Below are 12,763 nucleotides of genomic sequence, written 5' to 3'. Positions count from 1 at the left end.
GTGATTTGAGAATTTTGAAAATAAAGGATCAGTCGAAGAGGAGAAAAAAGAGGATTTGCTTAATAAGATATACTAAAATGTTTATTATTTTCACGAGTACTATTGATTTATGAAAATAAGGTTACTCTATAAGCTACAGTTTTATTTATATTTCTAGATCATAGCATAAATTTGACAAAGCCATCATTCTAATTTCTTTTCAGCAAGGACGTACATATACAGTACAGACCAAACGTTTGGACACACCTTCTCATTCAAAGAGTTTTCTTTATTTTCATGACTCTAAAAATTGTAGATTCACATTGAAGACATCAAAACTATGAATGAAAACATGTGGAATGAAATACTTAAAAAAGTGTGAAACAACTGAAAATATGTCTTATATTCTAGGTTCTTCAAAGTAGCCACTTTTTGCTTTGATTACTGCTTTGCACACTTTTGGCATTCTCTTGATCAGCTTCAAGAGGTAGTCACCGGAAAGATTTTTCAACAGTCTTGAAGGAGTTCCCAGAAATGCTTAGCACTTGTTGGCCCTTTTGCCTGCACTCTGCGGTCCAGCTCACCCCAAACCATCTCGATTGGGTTCAGGTCTGGTGAAGGTGGAGGCCAGGTCATCTGGAGTAGCATCCCATCACTCTCCTTCTTAGTCAAATAGCCCTTACACAGCCTGAAGGTGTGTTTGGGGTCATTGTCTTGTTGAAAAATAAATGATGGTCCAACTAAATGCAAACTGGATGAAATAGCATGCTGCTCCAAGATGCTGTGGTAGCCAGGCTGGTTTAGTATGCCTTCAATTTTGTATAAATCCCCAACAGTGTCACCAGCAAAGCACCCCCACACCATCACACCTCCTTCTCCATGCTCCATGGTGGGAACCAGCCATGTAGAGTTCATCCGTTCACCTTTTCTACAAAGACACGGTGGTTGGATCCAAAGATCTCAAATTTGGACTCATCAGACCAAAGCACAGATTTCCACTGGTCTAATGTCCATTCCTTGTGTTCTTTAGCCCAAACAAGTCTCTTCTCCTTATTGCCTGTCCTTAGGAGTGGTTTCCTAGCAGCTATTTTACCATGAAGAACTGCTGCACAAAGTCTCCTCTTAATAGTTGTTCTAGAGATGACAAGGTGTGTCCAAACTTTTGGTCTGTACTGTATGTCTTTGGTCATGTATGGCCTTTTAATGCGGGCGACAACGCGGGGTCAGCTGATGAATGCCAGCAGAGGACATCAGCATTTCTGCTGTTCAGAGCGATGCTGAAGCACCACTCTGATCAGCAGGAGCGATCACATAGTGCAGGCATAAAATCCCTTCAAGGGACTAGTAAAATCAATAAAAAAATGTAAAGAATCTGAAAAAAAAATCTAAATGTTCAACTGAGACTAATTTTGTCCCATTGAAAATAAAACACACACAAAAAATACACATATTTGGTTTTGCGGAGTTCAGAAATGCCCGATCTATCAACATATGAAATCATTTAATCTGATTGATAAACAGTGTAACGAGAAAAAAAATCAAAACACCAGAATTTTGTTTTTTTGCATTAAAATGCAATAACAGGCAATCAAAACATTGCATTTACCCAAAAATGGTATAATTGAAAAGATCACAGTGCAAAAAATAAGCCGTCACAGACACCCAGATCTCGAAAAATGAGAATGCTATGGGTCTCGGAAAATGGCACCAAAAGCGCAATTCTATATTTTACAAATTTCTAATTTTTTTCAGCGCTTAGATAAAAGTAAAACTATACAGGTTTCATGTATACAAACTCGTAGTGACCTGGGGAATCATATTGCTGGTCAGTTTTACCATATAGTGAACATGCTAAATAAAAAAATGTTACAAAATTGTGAAATTGTACTTTTTTTGCAATTTCACAGCACTTGGAATTTTTTTTTACCGTTTTCCAGTACAAAATAAGGCAAAATGAATGGTATCATTCAAAAGTACAACTCATCCCGTGAATAAAAAGTCCTCACATGGCTATAGTGACAGAAAAATAAAAACAGTTATGGCTCTTCGAAGAAGGGGAGGAAAAAACGAAAAATGGAAAATCACTGGGGGGTGAAGGGGTTATACCTAACTCAAATTTTTAAACATAATAGGTAACATTAACGCAGGGGCTTTTACCATAAACTACAATATCTTTAGCTAAAGTTGCAAATTTTTCAATGTACTAAATATGAGACAAAAGGGAGTCTGTGCCTTAGCTTTAGGCTTTCTTGAATTGACAACCTGTCCATATAAACCTGCCAACAAATAAATGAGTTGCTTATACTAAAAAAAGCTGCTTTTAAAACATAGAGAAAGGTAACAATTTCACAGGAGTCAAATAAGGAGTCAGTCTGCTTTATAAAAAATGGCATAATGATATATAAATGTATTTCCCTTTAAAGTTTCCAGCTCATGCATGTGGTGCGTTCACCAGCTTTTAATGCTTTGCCTGAAGTAGAAAGTGGCATCCTTCGAAAATGTTCAAAGTACCATTAAGCTGTGAGACCTTTCAACTTTCATAGAGAACATATCCATGTAGACTACAGAAATTACATCTTAGACTTACTGCTCATAAAATGTTACCCTTCAGTATCGTATCGTAGACTATTTATGTGGCTCTTCTTTTGCATTTTGATAAAACACGGTAAACTGTATTTCATTGTCCCTTTGGGATTGTAACTTACAACTAAACATATTCCAGTGAATATAAAAGTATAAAGCAACTGATCTAAATGTCTATATGCCCTGGCATCATAATTCTAAATTCATCCCTCTGGATTTGTTAACCTGTTAATTAAATACCTAATGTTACTATAGTTTGCTTAATAGGGGTATATAGAGAGCGAATGATCCAGTTGTACATCCCCCAACATCCCGTGTTGTAAGGATTGCCATTGCAACACATGTGGCTTTATTCTTTAGTATTTTAGTGCTTACTAGAGTTGAGCGCAGTTCGCGGTTTGAGGTTCTCCAGTTCGCGGTTCGAGTGATTTTGAGGGCTGTTCTAGATCGAACTAGAACTCGAGCTTTTTGCTAAAGCTCGATAGTTCTAGATACGTTCGAGAACGGTTCGAGCAGCAAAAAGACAAGCTAATTACTAGCTGGCTTTCCGCTGTAATAGTGTAAGTCACTCTGTGACTCACACTATTATGAAATTTCAGTGTATAGTGTGCGGGAACAGCGCATTCAGATCACTGCTGTTTGGATAATGGCGATCGCCATTTTTTATTTTTTTTTCCTTGTCTTCCTTCCCTAAACGCACGCGTGTAGTGGGGCGGGCCAGCATGTCAGTCAATCCCAGACACACACACATCTAAGTGGACTTTTAGCCAGAGAAGCAACGGCATGTGTGATAGGATGTCCATGTCACATGTCCCTGCATTAAAAAAACGGACATTTTCCTCCAGCACGCCATTATCTGCCTTCTGCGTCTTGGTGTCAGTCACCGCTGGCGTAGCTCCTGTCTCCGATACTGCTGTGTACGCTCTATACACAGCGCTATAGAGAATAGGGATAGAAGTTTCTTTCAGCCCTTGCAAGGGCTAATACCGGCAGGGTCAGAGCCATAGGTGACAGTCAGGTCCGTGAAAACAGATTTTAACAGCTACACAAGATAACAGCGTCTGTGTAGCTAAGGTCAGGGATTTCCTCGCTGCATTTCCCCATTAGGAGGGATAGAAAGGGAGGATTCCTTTCCTCTACCCAGACCCACAACCCTGCCACTGTACCCTCCTGCCCTTTGCACACTCAAGCTCATTGTTACTAAGCCATTATACTAGCAAACACTGAGGAAACTTAGTGGCATCCTAAAAGTGGCTGTTGGACTTCATTATTGTCCCACTAGTGCAAAGATATTTGCAGCACGTCTGCCTGCATTGCACACTCAAACTCATTGTTACTAAGCCATTATACTAGCAAACACTGAGGAAACTTAGTGGCATCCTAAAAGTGGATGTTGGACTTCATTATTGTCCCACTAGTGCAAAGATATTTGCAGCACGTCTGCCTGCATTGCACACTCAAACTCATTGTTACTAAGCCATTACACTAGCAAACACTGAGGAAACTTAGTGGCATCCTAAAAGTGGCTGTTGGACTTCATTATTGTCCCACTAGTGCAAAGATATTTGCAGCACGTCTGCCTGCATTGCACACTCAAGCTCATTGTTACTAAGCCATTATACTAGCAAACACTGAGGAAACTTAGTGGCATCCTAAAAGTGGCTGTTGGAGTTCATTATTGTCCCACTAGTACAAAGATATTTGCAGCACGTCTGCCTGCATTGCACACTCAAGCTCATTGTTACTAAGCCATTATACTAGCAAACACTGAGGAAACTTAGTGGCATCCTAAAAGTGGCTGTTGGACTTCATTATTGTCCCACTAGTGCAAAGATATTTGCAGCACGTCTGCCTGCATTGCACACTCAAACTCATTGTTACTAAGCCATTATACTAGCAAACACTGAGGAAACTTAGTGGCATCCTAAAAGTGGCTGTTGGACTTCATTATTGTCCCACTAGTGCAAAGATATTTGCAGCACGTCTGCCTGCATTGCACACTCAAGCTCATTGTTACTAAGCCATTATACTAGCAAACACTAAGGAAACTTAGTGGCATCCTAAAAGTGGCTGTTGGAGTTCATTATTGTCCCACTAGTACAAAGATATTTGCAGCACGTCTGCCTGCATTGCACACTCAAGCTCATTGTTACTAAGCCATTATACTAGCAAACACTGAGGAAACTTAGTGGCATCCTAAAAGTGGCTGTTGGACTTCATTATTGTCCCACTAGTGCAAAGATATTTGCAGCACGTCTGCCTGCATTGCACACTCAAGCTCATTGTTACTAAGCCATTATACTAGCAAACACTGAGGAAACTTAGTGGCATCCTAAAAGTGGCTGTTGGACTTCATTATTGTCCCACTAGTGCAAAGATATTTGCAGCGCGTCTGCCTGCATTGCACACTCAAACTCATTGTTACTAAGCCATTATACTAGCAAACACTGAGTAAACTTAGTGGCATCCTAAAAGTGGCTGTTGGACTTCCATTAGTGTCCCACTGGTACAAAGCTATTTGCAGCACCTCTGCATTGCACACTCAAGCTCATTGTTACAAAGCCATTATACTAGCAAACCATGCTGCCAGTTTAAGGGCCATAGTTGCTTTGTCAGGGATAATTATTGTTGTTTATTCTGCTGTTAATAAAGCTAGACCACCGCTGCAATCTACACCACCTCTCAATTTTTACTACCACATTTTAAGTGCACGATCTTGTCGCAATCAAAATGAGTGGCAAAATGACAGATGCTGGTGGAAAGGGGAAGAGGCGTGTTGGAAAAGGAAAAAAAGGGTTTGTCCGTGGGGAAGGTGGCAAAGCTCCATTAACATCTACTGAAGATACACCATCTTCCAGCAAAAGTAAGATGTCTACTACTTACCGTGGACAATCCGATGTGCTCCCTTTTTTACGGACAAGAACAACTGGAACAAAGGTAGATGATGGCCAAAAAAGGAAAATGCTTGAAAGGATCTCAAGTGGTCCAACAAGTGCCCTCTCCGCCACCTCAACTACCGCATCCAAAAAACACCAGTCCTCTGAGTTGTCAGCCCAATCACATTTGCATTCTCCCAGCTCTGAAGTCTCCATCCGCCCTGCACAGTATGGTGGAACTGAGATTGCTGAGTCTGCAGAGCTGTTCAGTCACACTATAGCCTGGGAATCAGAAGTCTGCTCCCAAGCTACAGTGAGTACAGACCAGGAAATGTTCTGCAGTGATGCCCAGAACCTTTGTGACTCTGATTCAGGCCGTGAGGACCAAGTTTCTGAGCATAATGTTGACCCTTTTTCACAAACTGTAACACCTGTTGTTATAGACAATGAGGAACATACTGATGATGATGAGACGCAGATACCAGATTGGGATGACAACTTAAATATTCGGTCAGGGCTCGGTCTGAGGGTGAGGGGAGTGCAAACAAAACAATTGATGCGGAAGTTCTAGATCCCACCTACTGTCAACCCACAGTCAGGCACTCGAGGAGGTCAACAGAGGTGACGGAGGAGGATGCAACCGACGACGAAGTTACCTTGCGCCTTCCTGGACAGAGTCGGAGCACTGTTAGCACGTCTACAACTGCATCCTCAGCCACCACTCTGCCTCTGAGCACTAGTCGGGGGGGCTCAGCAGGTCGCATGCCCTCTAAGCCTTGCCTAGCCTGGTCCTTTTTTGACATAGCAAAAGATCGTCCAAATTATGTGATCTGTAAAATTTGTCGTGATTCTGTTAGTAGAGGGCAAAACCTCAGCAGTTTGACAACTTCTTCCATGAATCGTCACATGAATAAATATCATATGTCCCAGTGGGAAGCTTACCGTGCTGCAATGCGGCCTAGCGGAGCGAACCATCCACCGCCTGCCCCTTCTAGTGCATCCGCGCGCTCTTCATCTTCTAGGACTGTGGGGACAGCTGTCACACCTGGTTTTCCACGCACAACTTCCACCACTGTAACCGCAACAGGCAGTTTGCTTGGTAGGTCGTCAGTTGGTTTGGAAGGGGAAACAAGTGCGTGTGTACAGCTCTCTCAGACATCGATAGCACCAACGTTGGATGAAGGCAACATCATGTCTACGCCTGCACTTTCCTCACAAACCTGCATTTTTCCAGGGACACCCTACTAAACACCATCTACACACAGCGGCCAGATCTCTGTCCCTCAGATGTGGACAAATAAAAGGCCATTTCCTGCGACCCATGACAAAGCTAAGAGGTTGACTTTATCCCTTTGTAAGCTCTTGGCTACCGAAATGCTGCCTTTCTGCCTGGTGGACACACAGGATTTTAGACACCTTATGTCTGTTGCTGTGCCCCAGTACCAGATGCCCAGTCGCCACTACTTCTCTAAGAAAGGTGTGCCCGCGCTACACCAGCATGTCGCACACAACATCACCGCTTCCTTGAGAAACTCTGTGTGTGAACGGGTGCATTTCACCACCATTACTTGGACCAGTAAGCATGGAAAGGGACGTTACATGTCACTGACTGGGCACTGGGTAACTATGGTGATAGATGGTGAAGGGTCTGCTGCACAAGTCTTGCCGTCCCCACGACTTGTGTGTCAATCCTCTGTGTGTCTAAGTTCCGCCACTGCTTCTGCCTCCTCCACCTCATCTGGGTCCTCCACCTCCGCCCCAAGCCTGCCTGGTCAGGCCACCAGTGTTCTCACTGCGCAGAAGGAATCACGCACCCCTCATTACTATGCTGGCAGCAGAGCGCAACGGCATCAGGCGGTCTTTAGCTTGACATGTCTTGGAAATAGGAGTCACACAGCGGCTGAGTTGTGGACAGCTCTGGAGACTGAGTTTAATAAATGGTTGTCTCCACTCAACCTGCAGCCTGGTAAGGCTGTGTGCGACAATGCTGCAAACCTGGTGCGGCCCTTCGCCTGGGCAAGGTGACACACGTGCCTTGTATGGCTCACGTGTTGAGCCTTGCTGTCCAGCAATTTTTAACACACTATCCCGGCCTAGATGGCCTTCTGACCAGGGCACGAAACTGTCTGCTCACTTCCGCCGTTCAACCGCCACAGCTGAGTGACTTGCATTGCTCCAGAAGTCTTTCGGCCTGGTTTATCGCCTGAAATGCGATGTGGTGACACGCTGGAATTCAACTCTCCACATGTTACAGCGACTGTGGCAGCACCGCCAAGCACTGGTGCAATACGTCATGACGTATAGCCTGGGCCAACGAGATGCAGAGGTGGGGCAGATCACCCTGATGGAGTGGTCTCAGATCAAGGACCTATGCACCCTTCTGCACAGTTTCGACATGGCGACGAATATGTTTAGCGCTGACAATGCCATTATCAGCATGACAATTCCAGTCATTTACATGCTGGAGCACACGCTAAACACTATTCGGAGTCAGGGGGTGGGACAACAGGAAGGGGAGGAACTACAGGAGGATTCATATGCGCAAGACACAACAACATCACCAAGGTCCAGACGTTCATCATCACCAACGCGGCAGGCATGGGACCATGGGGGACAGGGATCAACAAGGGCGCATGGTAGCAGGCGAAATGTTGAGGAAGGTGCAGGAGAACATGAAGAAATGGAGGATGAACTGTCCATGGACATGGAAGACTCAGCGGATGAGGGAGACCTTGGTCAAATTTCAGTTGAAAGAAGTTGGGGGGAGATGTCAGAGGAAGAAAGAACGGTTAGCACCTCTATGCCACAAACACAGCGTGGACTTGGTCCACATGGCTGCGCAAGACACATGAGCACCTTCTTGCTGCACTACCTCCAACATGACCCTCGTATTGTCAAAATTAGAAGTGATGATGACTACTGGCTTGCCACACTATTAGATCCTTGGTACAAGTCCAAATTTTGTGACATAATTCCAGCCATAGAAAGGGACGCACGTATGCAGGAGTATCAGCAGAAGCTGTTACTCGATCTTAGCTCGGCTTTTCCACCAAACAACCGTGCAGGTGCAGGGAGTGAATCTCCCAGTTGTAACTTGACAAACATGGGACGGTCTCGTCATCTTCAACAGTTTACCTGTACCAGTAGCACCGTATCTGGTGCTGGTAACAGCAATTTTATTGAATCTTTTCATAATTTTTTTAGACCGTCCTTTGCAAGGCCACCAGAGACAACAAGTCTAACACATAGTCAACGACTGGAGAGGATGATACAGGAGTATCTCCAAATGAACATCGATGCCATGACTTTGCAAATGGAGCCTTGCTCATTTTGGGCTTCAAATCTTGAAAAATAGCCAGAGCTCTCAACTTACGCCTTGGAGATTTTGTTGTGTCCAGCTGCCAGCGTTGTCTCTGAACGTGTCTTCAGTGCTGCTGGGTGTGTGCTGACAAATAAGCGCACATGTCTGTCCAGTGACAATGTGGACAGACTAATGTTCATCAAAATGAACAAGTCATGGATCCACAATGAATTTACTACCCCTGTGTCATCCTGCGGAGAGTAAATGCTTGTGGATTTGGAATGTGCTTGATGCAAATCAAAACATCCTGTTTGCAACTAGGGCACAAGTGCTGCCACTGATGGGGTGTCTGTGTGGCCCAATTTTTGGAAAAAAGGGAGACTCCGCTTGGAGTAACTCTTGCTTACATTGTTTTTAAAAATGATCCATGATGAACAGAGCTGGGATCAGGAAAGACTTAGCTACCTACCCCGGTGTCCTCCTGGGGACGGTTAAGTATGGCGTATTTTTGAATGTGGTTGATGCAAATCTAGCTGTGAAGTGTACAACTGGGGCACAAGTGCTGCCACTGAAGGGGTGAGTGTCTGTGTGGCCCAATTTTTGGAAAAAAGGGAGACTCCTCTTGGAGTAACCCTTGCTTACATTGTTTTTAAAAATGATCCAAGATGAACAGATCTGGGATCAGGAAAGACTTTGCTACCTACCCCGGGGTCATCCTGGAAACGGTTAAGTATGGCGTATTTTTTATTGTGCTTGATGCAAATCTAGCTGTGAAGTGTACAACTGGGGCACAAGTGCTGCCACTGAATGGGTGGGTGTGTGTGGGGCCCAATTTTTGGAAAAAAGGGAGACTCTGCTTGGAGTAACCCTTGCTTGCTGTGTTTTTTAAAAGGAGCCAAGATGAACAAGTCATGGTTCAGCAAAGACTTTGCTACCTACCCCGGTGCAATCCTGAGGACGGAAAAGGATGGCGTATTTTTTAATGTGCTTGATGCAAATCTAGCTGTGAAGTGTACAACTGGGGCACAAGTGCTGCCACTGAAGGGGTGGGTGTGTGTGTGGCCCAATTTTTGGAAAAAAGGGAGAACTCCGCTTTGAGTCACCTTGTGGTGTTTTACATGATTTTAGAAGGGCGTGCCATGCCTATATCTGTGTCTCCTCCTCTTTTTCCTTGTCTAGCTCTTTTGTTTTCGCATGAGTATATGTCCTTGTCACTTTCCCATGTGTTTGTGTTGTGTTGTGAGTTGTTTGTCACAGTTTGGACACCTTTGAGGGTGTTTTCTAGGTGTTTTTATGTGTTTTTGATTGCCTGCCATTGTTTCCTATGCGGTTCGAGTTCGGTTCGTCGAACATTCGCCGAACCGAACTCGAACGGGACCCCCGTTCGACGAACCGAACTCGAGCCGAACCATGGCCGGTTCGCTCATCTCTAGTGCTTACACTGCCTATGGTAAAAAGAATGGAGCCAATTTCAGCAGGTGCCCTTTTGCCGTGGGCAGTAGTTGTTCCTATAGCCCTAAATCAGCTAAATAATTTAATGTGCAATAGAAGACAAGAGTTACAGTTCATCGCAAAGTTTGCAAAGTTTTTAGTTTACTGCCACTGATTTCCAAAGAAAGCAAACCTATAATTGAAATTCCCAAGCAAACAAATTAAAATAGAAAACTTATGAATAGTAGCCAATATACCTTTTTGATACAAAACAGTCATATTGTCAAAATGGAAAAAGGGAAAAAGTCAGCACACCGCCGTTGTCTAGTGCCTCCGGAGCACAGAAGGAATGGTGCTGCCAATGAGGATGATAATCAGAATGTTGTAGAATAAATACAGAAATTGTGCGTGAGGCTGCTGAGTGGACCAGAAACGTGTAGAGGTTCCTATCTATGGACTAATAATGTGTTAATCATATACACATAGAGTTGAAGATTTTATCTCATTGAGTTGAATTTCTTCTACTACATTTTGTCAAAGGATCCACAAGTTATATTATTTGTTTTACAGAGATCATAAGAATATTTGTAATTTAAGGGGTGGTTCGCTAGTTAGCATTACTGGCCACATCGACATAACGTTGAAAAACAAGGCATGTCTCAAATACCTTGTGTTGCCAATAATGCCTGTGAGCGGAGCTATTGCAGTCTGCTCATCACCATCGCATGACCCCAGGGCTCCATGACCTCTGATGGCCGGGGAGGTCATGTCAACTTCCAGTTGACCTGACACCACCAAAGCCGGTCCCAGTCTCCGTGAGTGACTGTACTGTGGGTGGGGTTTCACAGCCAAGCATCTCTCTGCTCTCTCCTTTACTGCAAGAGCACTGCAAGTAGGAGCAATGCTGGGCTGTGATGAGCGGTGAAACGCTGCCCACAGCCCAGTCACTCATGGAGCCTGGGGCTGGCTTCGATGATGTAACATCAACTGGACGTTAACATGACATCACCAGACATCAGAGGGCACAGAGCCCGGAGGTCACGCGATGGGGATGAGTTGACCGCAATAGTGCCGCTCACAGGCACTATTGACAACACAATGTATTTGAAAGAAGCCTCTTTCTCAACATTATATTGATGTGACTTGGAAAACTAAGTAATGAACTACCTCTTTAAATACTAGTTCTATATCTTTCCTATTACACTACATTGTTCCTCTGTTATTCACCCTTTCACCCTACAATGTAGATGTGAAGAACTATCACCATTTGGTCGCGTGGCCATTGGCGTAACTTAAAGCTCATGGGCTCAAGCTCAAAAGCTCCAACTTGGCCCCAAATATTGAAAGTCTTTAATAGTATTGGTATTGTCATATAGGTCAAAAGAACCTTTTGGATGTCTAGGCTTCAGGGCCCGGGTGCGCTTACATCCCATGCGTCTTTTGTAGTTACACCCCTGGACAATATGGAGTTCTAAGAAAATATGTTCCAAAATAGCTACCTTATGGGGGTTATATAGATGGACTGACTTTGTCATGTCAGGAGAGCCAAGGGTCTGTACAAGCTAAAAATGTTTATATAGCTGCACAGTTTAGGCAATTTTATCTTGATATGGAAACATTATATTACATTACATTCTCCTTTAGTTGAATTCACTCATCTGTATTTTACAGTCCATGTACAAATTACAATTACTGCACCGACCACAGTTTTACTCAAACAAAAATACAGCCTAATAAATTACAATGAGGTAGTAAGTTCACACCCGGAGACCCGCAACGATTGGTCTGGGTGTTGCGATCCATAAATAGACCGTGAAATACAGATGTGCTTGTTCAGCCTTGGGCCTCATTCAGATATTCTTGATTCATGTGCATGCGCTACACATTGCTTGCTCAGAGAGAACATGTATCCATTATAGTTCATAGGGCTGTTCATGTGGGGTTTTGTTGCAGTCCAGGTAGCCACAAAATAAATGTTTGACTTTGATCTGATCCATTGATTTATTGCATACATGATTTTATATACATTACTGATTTCTATATATTAAAGTCTTTGGGTCTACTACAAACTCCAGTAATCTATTTTCATCTCTATGGTGGACCATTTGTCATCCGTGTCATCCATATGTTTTTTACTTCTTTATAAAATCTGGGGGTTTTTACAATCACAATGAAAATAATAAAAAGGTTTTGTACATTTAGCAATGTAATATTTGCATTGAATCCATTAAAAACGAATTCCATACATATAGTGTCTGTATAGGATTCATTTTTTCATTTTTTTTTGCTTACCCATTAAAATCCACTAGTGACTCACATTCAAAAAATATGGATGAAGCGGGAGCATATTGCAATTTTTTTTATTATACAATCTTTTCATGTGAACTATGTTCATGTGAAATACCATATTGATTAAGATTCTCATCTGCTGTCAGTGTGAGATCCGTTCTGCATATGGACAGGACACAGACAGAATATATGCACGTGTGAACTTAGCCAGAATTATAACCCTGCTTTCCTCCATTTAGGGTATAGATTCACTTTAGATACCGAGCCCTGTATGTGCCTTGGCCAAAGCAGAGTCTGTCCTTCA

The 12,763-nt window shown here is 43.3% G+C and overlaps 1 protein-coding gene across 7 annotated transcripts in view; it reads left to right on the top strand.

Moving 5' to 3' along the window:
• Positions 1-12,763, top strand: part of ADGRB3 (adhesion G protein-coupled receptor B3) — a 1,441,017-nt gene that overhangs the window by 819,525 nt on the left and 608,729 nt on the right. The gene's annotated exons all lie outside the window — the stretch shown is intronic.

The sequence above is a fragment of the Anomaloglossus baeobatrachus genome, chromosome 3, assembly GCF_048569485.1.
Source record: "Anomaloglossus baeobatrachus isolate aAnoBae1 chromosome 3, aAnoBae1.hap1, whole genome shotgun sequence".
Classification (NCBI taxonomy): Eukaryota; Metazoa; Chordata; class Amphibia; order Anura; family Aromobatidae; genus Anomaloglossus; species Anomaloglossus baeobatrachus.
Note: the sequence above shows the minus strand (reverse complement) of the source record. Positions and strands in the feature narration are given on the sequence as shown.